General features: G+C 35.7%; 1 long non-coding RNA gene across 2 annotated transcripts; it reads left to right on the forward strand.

Moving 5' to 3' along the window:
• The first annotated feature begins 855 nt into the window (after window positions 1–855).
• On the forward strand, window positions 856–3,524 carry LOC139894150 (uncharacterized). Of its 2 annotated transcripts, none has more exons than XR_011774838.1 (6): window positions 856–982; window positions 1,083–1,129; window positions 1,221–1,367; window positions 1,462–1,500; window positions 1,624–1,682; window positions 3,021–3,524. It is a non-coding gene; the product is annotated as an uncharacterized lncRNA (long non-coding RNA). The 2 variants fall into 2 exon arrangements; XR_011774837.1 differs by having other exon boundaries at window positions 864–982; window positions 1,097–1,129.
• The last annotated feature ends 4,085 nt before the right edge of the window (window positions 3,525–7,609 follow it).

The raw sequence follows: 7,609 nt of genomic DNA on the forward strand, positions 1-7,609 counted from the left end.
TCAGCGTGTTTAATGTTAGAAAAAAGTTATTAGTTATTTCAGCAAAATAATAGTACTCGGAAGAGTCGTCATGTATAATTAATATTATAATAGTTATATTTGCGTATTCATAAATATTTAAGAACTTACAACTGTAAATTCAAATCACTTTCATACTTATTGCTAAAAAAAATGTTACGTTGGTTCGTACCATGAATATTTTTTTTAATATCGTAGATATTAGTTATTAATTTAAATAAATAATAATGATAAGATTTAATAATTAAATGATTAATAACAATATTAATATGCAAAATATTTTAATAACAATATTATAATAGTGATTTATTAACAATATTTTGTTTAGTTGCTAGAATTGATCATGAGATCTATACTTACCATATATTGTAGCAGATAAGGCGATGTTATAAATATACGTATAACGTATAGATAGATGAGTTGCGTTAATGGAAAATATACGAGAATTATACATTTACTTGGGCCACTATATAATCTAAGGAATATACGTATAGATAGATAGATGGTGATGGACCTTTTATTTTGCTACAAAATAGCAATGATGATAACTATTCCGTATGATTTATATATAAACAAATCTTTTACTTTTTTAATTGCACGTATTATTTCATTAAAAGAGAGTCTCAATTAGCTAATAAATATTTTCAAAACCCGCTTAGTTATCGTTAGATTAGAAAATTACCTTACAGTACCCCTTAATCCAACGGTCCTTAATCATCCACTAAAAATATTAGCTAATAAATTAATTTCATGTACACTCTAAAATACCCTTTTCTAATAATTAAAAAAAAGGCATGAACTACTAGATTATTATGTTACAAATAAATCAATTTTAATCAGATATCGGTCTTCTAATTTTACTCTCTTAATCATCGCTCATAAATATTGTCGCAGCAAAATTCAAGCGTCAATCAAGAACTGATGCGAGATTATTACGTTACAAATAAATCGATCATACAACTCGGTTTGTATTTAATCCTCCTCATCTCATTATTTTTTAGGTTTTTGATTTTCATGTTTATCGAATTGATGCTTAAATTAATTGGTTTGTTATCTTAATCAAGTTTGATATCTGCAGATCCAAATAAACCTGTTTCAGTATTAAATCTAGGTTAACAATCTTTATCTCATTGTGTTTCTAATTGTGTTTCTGTTGATGTATTGTGTATGTTTATATACTTTAAGCTTCTCTCGACTTGCAGCTTTCTCCCTCTACACCTCTTGACCTAACTAAATTGAGCGACTTTGTGATGTTTTGTGGGGATGAATGGTCTTACTATCTCTGATTTCGTAATCGTCCATGTTATCGATTGCTGATGATGAAAGTTCAGGGATTTATTTTTTTCACAGTTAATATTGCTCACTTCGTAACCATGTAATTCTAGGGTTAAATACGAATGTAGTTGTAACCTCTTTTAACCATAACTCCATATATTTTTGCAGGTTTCAACTACGCATATATCATTCGATTTTCCATCAGAGGTACGTGTTCTTTTCGATCTTGTACCCACGGAGCGGTATACTGAACACCAACCCAAATATACTTCAACTAATATTCAATTGATTTATGCTTTTATTGAGTTTGTTTTGTTGTTGTTGGTGAAGATGGTTTTCAGTGAAGATTGTATCGACATACAACACGATCTCGAATTCAGTAAATTAAGGTACGTATTATTAGTGACGTAAGGTTTTTTATTGGCTTTTTTAATTAGAAACATAACGTAATGTGTACCTGAACAAAGAATTTACTGAAATCAACATGAATGTATATAGTTGAATAATTTTTGAAATCACATAGCATTAAGTATACTGAAATTAATTTTTATATTGTGACAATATGTTTGGAAGTAGTAACTGGGTATGCACAACCTTAATCATTTCAATGTCATTACAAATCTTTGTGTTAATCCTACATTTTTGAATAGTAAATTTATATACTCAGTAATGTTAGATAATAAGTTAGGCCCAACCCAATTGTGGGTTTGGGTCCATTAGGTTTTTAGGTCAAAAACAGGTAATTAAAATACAATTTGTTCTATTTTTTATTTGTGTTGGGTAATCTGTAAAAATCTCTCAAATTATTGATTTTTTTTTTTTTGTGAGGTGTTGTTCAGTTATTGTATGGGTTTATTTTGCTCTTTATGTGTTTGTTACGTCTTATTTATCTAATGTAGGGTTTGTGTTTTTATCAATGTACGCATTTCAAAGCCCTATTTGTTACAGGTTATGATATTTGGGCAATTAGTGGTAACCTATTTCAAAGCCTTAATGTCTGCTTTATAAAGCGAGTAACGTGTTTGTAGTGATTTTTGTTATGTAACTCTTAATCATTAGAAGATCTTAATCAATCAATTCTCAGTTTGAAATGGAAACAAACTGATTATGATTATTTGAGGAAGAAAGAAATAGTTTTTTAGATACAAAGGTGTTTAATTAATTCAAATGAGTTTTTCAGTCTTATAATAGTTACATTCTAAACACTCATATACAACTAATTATTTAACTAATAGTATATTCATCATATATAATCTTAGCATTATTTCAACAATAATGGTTTATATATACCATTAAAACAATAGCATCATGTAGATTTGATAGCCTGAAAGTCTTCCTTTGGGCTTGTTTAGTTTGGTTTATGGTATTAGAGGTGTAAAGATGGGAGGGTCGGGTGGGTTGGGTGAATGGCCAAAATTTGTTCCGAATGAAACGTGCTTAGGTCCCGTTGATCCTTGTTCATTTAGATTACGATAATCTAAAATTGTGTCATAAACTATTTAGGAGATAATAAGCTGAAAAAGACTTTTTGGGCAACTTGCTACTTGTTTGACCCATGTACATTTACCTTCTTTACATGTTAAGGATAAAACACATTAACATTACCCAACTCAGCCTATTTATAAGTAACTGGCTTGACATAATTACGTATTATTTATACAGAATATACATCTTGTCTCAAATCTGAATAAAATAATTGATTTTTATTTGTGTGATTGTATTTTCAGGAGGTAAATGTACATGGGTTCGATGACAATTAGTCTTCACAACAAGACTAGCTCGAGACTAATTGAGGGCCGATGGCAATTAGTCTTTACAACAAGACCAGAAACCGCTTCTCCAACTCAATTTACACTTTTCAAACTAATATCTCATAATGATTCTATACAAATGATTAGCCTGAAAACTAACCAAAGTTTCATGGTTCTTGTAGAGAACATTTGTTGGGGTTGTTCAGTATATTTCAAGAAATTTATCTTGAAACGAATGATCCACGTGTTTCCAATATTGTCAAAGTCTTTGTGATATGTGAGATTAAAGTCGAGGTACGCCTTTTTTGACTATGAAAGGCTATTAATGAACTTGACATATATTTATGTGTATACCTTTTTATTTTTGACTCAACTCAAGTTGCACCTACAGTCAAAGACGAAAAAGAATTCTATTAGAGAATACTTTAATTAAAAGAGAGACTTGAGATGTGTTCAACTATAATTAAATTTTATGTTTAACTATAGCAGTTTTTTTATTTTAATTTTTTGGTATATACTTTTCTGTAGTAATGATTGCATACTATACTTGATCTATGTTGCGAGCTGAGCTGGCTCAGCTACAAGACACATATATATTCTGCAAGGTATATATATTAAATATAGCTACAACCGGTGTTTATACATTCAACGCCAGAAAGTGTTATACTTTTCAAACTTACACTATCTTGATATAACTGTGTGTACAAGTCCCATGGGCCTATGGATAGATTTTAATCTGCAGCTTTGTGGTCTTGCATAATTCGTAATTTGATTGGTGTAACAACTCAACCCGTTATCCAACCTTAAACGCGAAATTTTTTTTTTATACAGATAAGGTGCGCGGCGCGCACCACCCATTGTGCGCGGCGCGCACAAGGCCTGATCAGTTCTGTCCGGTTTTGTCATTTTTCAATTAAAGGTCTCCCACTTCCCGACACTTTTAGACAAGATGCTTTTCCCAACATTTTATAATATGTAAAACTAACACGTTTCAATAATAAAACAAGGTTTACATCACCGGGCCCACATCGGCCGTTTTACGACTTTCGTACAAAATACAAGTTTTCGACTACATGAGTTTAAGTTCCAAACACAACCACGAGCATGATGTTTGGGGATAAACTACTCAATCCTAAGTCGAAACCAAAAGTAAACCAAGCAAGCATCAAAAGGGGAAAATCATCTAATCCCGAGCATACCCTTGCCACGTCCGCCTCCGAACCTAAAAATGTAAACAACGAGAGGGTAAGCTAATGCTTAGTGAATGCAATACTTATACGCATACATAAATAATTCAATCACTTGCATACACCTACACAAACAACACAATAACATTAGCAAACCGCAATAAACGAATAATTAACGTACAATGCTAATAACACACACACAACCCAAATATCCACAATGTCGACATTCGACACGATGTTGGGCGACGAGGAGCGGTAGGTCAAATACGTTAACCACTCACCAACCATCGCAACGCGTACGTGACCGACGAAGAGCGGTAGGTCAAAATCGTTAACCACTCATCACTACGCACCATGAGGCCGACAAAAAGTGCAACCGAAACGTTAAAACTCACCTCAATCAAAAGGATGGCCGACGAAAAGCGTAACCGCTTACCATCCTATGTTAAATGGACAATGAAGAGCGAATCCCTAAACGGATAACACTCACCACTTACCCAAACACACATGTGGCCGACGAAGAGCGATAGGTCAAACATTAATCACTCGCCACAAAACCAAATATACAAATGTGACCGACAAAGAGTGATAAGTCAAACATTAACCACTCGTCACATATCCAAACGCACACATGTAGCCGACGAAGAGTGATAGGTCAAACGTTTATCACTCCCTACATAACCAATACTAACATGTAACCGACGAAGAGCGATAGGTCAAACATTTATCACTCGTCACATGCCTCAACTCCAATTGTGGTCGACAAAGAGTCATTCCTTACAGAAATCACTCACCACATTCCAAACACACACATACACACGTGGCCGACAAAGAGCGATAGGTCAAACGTTTATCACTCGCCACATACACTAAACGAATATAGCCAACGAAGAGCTATCCACACGGATATCACTCACTATATTTTTCCAACTCAATTGTGGTCCACGAAAAGTGAATCCTAACGGATGTCACTTACCACGTCGCACGCAAGCAACCAAATTATATACATAAACGTATAAATATTCCACTCACCTCGATTACTTGAAAAGCAATCCTACTTGAGCTCCAAATCGTCCAAATGCAAATCACCTAAGTAATTCACAACAAATAAGCCAAACACTTTAGCTTATAACCAAAATACCAATAAGTGCAATATTAATCCAAATGCACTTACTTCCAATTTGACTAAGTCAAAATCTCACCCGAAACACCCATAATCACAATCGACTAGTGATTATGTTCCAACAACCCATTTACTCAAGGTTTCATCATCAAAACACATTACTTGCATCAATTTACACAAAACCCATTTTGATCTAATCTCAAGTCAAAACGCCCATTTGCAAGTTTACACTAATAATCACTTACAACCTAAGTTAACAAGTGATTTCACATCTAAACATGATTATCAACTAATCAATTTCATCATCCAACCCAAAACCCACCAACAATGGTTATCAATACCATTTACTAGCTCAATCACCCAATTATCAACTAGTGGGTTTACTCAAGAACACACAAATCAAAACTCCAATTATGAACACTAATCATACTAAGAAAACTCGGAGTTAGAACTTACGAATACTACTACAACGTAGCTAGGAGCGAGATGAACAACTTTAACACTCGGGCTTTTGATCAATTCAAACTCCTTCTTCTCCAAAACTCCAAATCCCTCTATAGAAATCTCTCTCTCTCTCTAAATGAAATGAGTGTGAGTGTGGATGTGAAAATGATCCAAAACTAGATCCAATTCTGGTATTAAGGCCACAGATCCGTCCTCAAGTGAAATGTCCAAAATACCCTTCATTTAACTCAAAATCTTAAAAAGCAGAAAGCTGTCGCAGGGACAGTGCGCCACGCGCACCCTCAACTGTGCGCGGCGCGCATAAGAGTCTGAACAGACTCTGACTTCAGTTTATTTACAGTTTGGTTATACGGCGTTCATGAACACCTGGACACTTGGGTTTAGGGTCTTACAACTCTCCCCCACTTAAATTGGATCACGTCCCCGTGATCCTCGCCACTTAACTAATAGGACCCACGCTCTATGATCCTCCGACATACGTCCAAACTCGATGTCCACAACGATTCCATCAAATCCGAAGATTTCACACAACTTCCTTAGGTGACTTTACTCAAAAGTTAACTTTCCGATTTAAATCATCACTCGTGATTCACCAAATCTATCAAACCGAGCCCTAAATCTCGCTTCGTCCCCAAGCCGGAACGAACTCATGCCTCGATCGCATGACATAAACACGCTAACATTCCAAATCTTGTACCAAGTTAGCAATCCCTTTAGCGTACCCTTATCATGTACATCGCTAAAGTAACATCATACCAAAAATATGGCCAACAAACAATACAATGGAGCCGACGAAAAGTGAATCCTCACGATTGGATACCACTTGCCCCACAGCCTCACGCGTACGTGGCCGACGAAAAGCGGTAGGTCAAACGTTTACCACTTACCACTACGCAATAAGAGGCCGACAAAAGCTCATCCTTACGGATCACACTTACCTCTCCTCACACATGGCCAAACAAAAGCGATTCCTAACGGAAAACGCATTCCACACACCAATAAGTAGCCGACGAAAAGCAAATCCTAACGGATAACACTTACTACTTATCACACTCCAACCGTGGCCAATGAAAAGTAAATCCTCACAATTGGATAGCACTTTCCACAATACATACAACAAACTAATCCCCCGGGTGATGTTTTAAGCACCGCGACTAACTCACCCCCATGACAATGTGGTGTCTTGAACACCGCGACAATTCCACATGTTAATCAAACCAATGAGTGGAGTCTTAAACACCGCGACTAATCCACCCAAGTAAAATCCATTATACACATGCACGCATCATACGTACGCGTACACAACGCCAACACAATCGAGCAAGATCCACCTATATCGCACATAGGTACAAGACAACCATTCTCTAGCAAAGAATCCGACACGCACACCCCTTAACCGAGGGATTTCACCTTGCTCATCAAACACGTTCATTATCTCCCAACGAGATTTACCACATTACCACCTCGGTGATAATTTAAATCCAAAATCATAAGTACAATTTAACCGAAATTGTACTCTACCACAACCAAATCTAGGTCCCGACACAAATTTCGGATCCCCTATGAGCATCATCCGAAATCTCACACTAAAACTTCCTTGTGTGGGAGTGTAACTCCCCCACTTGGAACTACGTCCCATAACCGCAATTTGTACAACCGTACCATGCTACCAAAGGTAGACTTTACTAACAATTGGGTTCACACGACCCAATCACCATATCTTGCTCCAACCTTGAGCATACTAAGGTCCTTAACCTATCCTTAAACACTTCGAACGAAAAGTGTACCAT

This window comes from Rutidosis leptorrhynchoides, chromosome 2, assembly GCF_046630445.1.
Source record: "Rutidosis leptorrhynchoides isolate AG116_Rl617_1_P2 chromosome 2, CSIRO_AGI_Rlap_v1, whole genome shotgun sequence".
Lineage (NCBI taxonomy): Eukaryota > Viridiplantae > Streptophyta > Magnoliopsida > Asterales > Asteraceae > Rutidosis > Rutidosis leptorrhynchoides.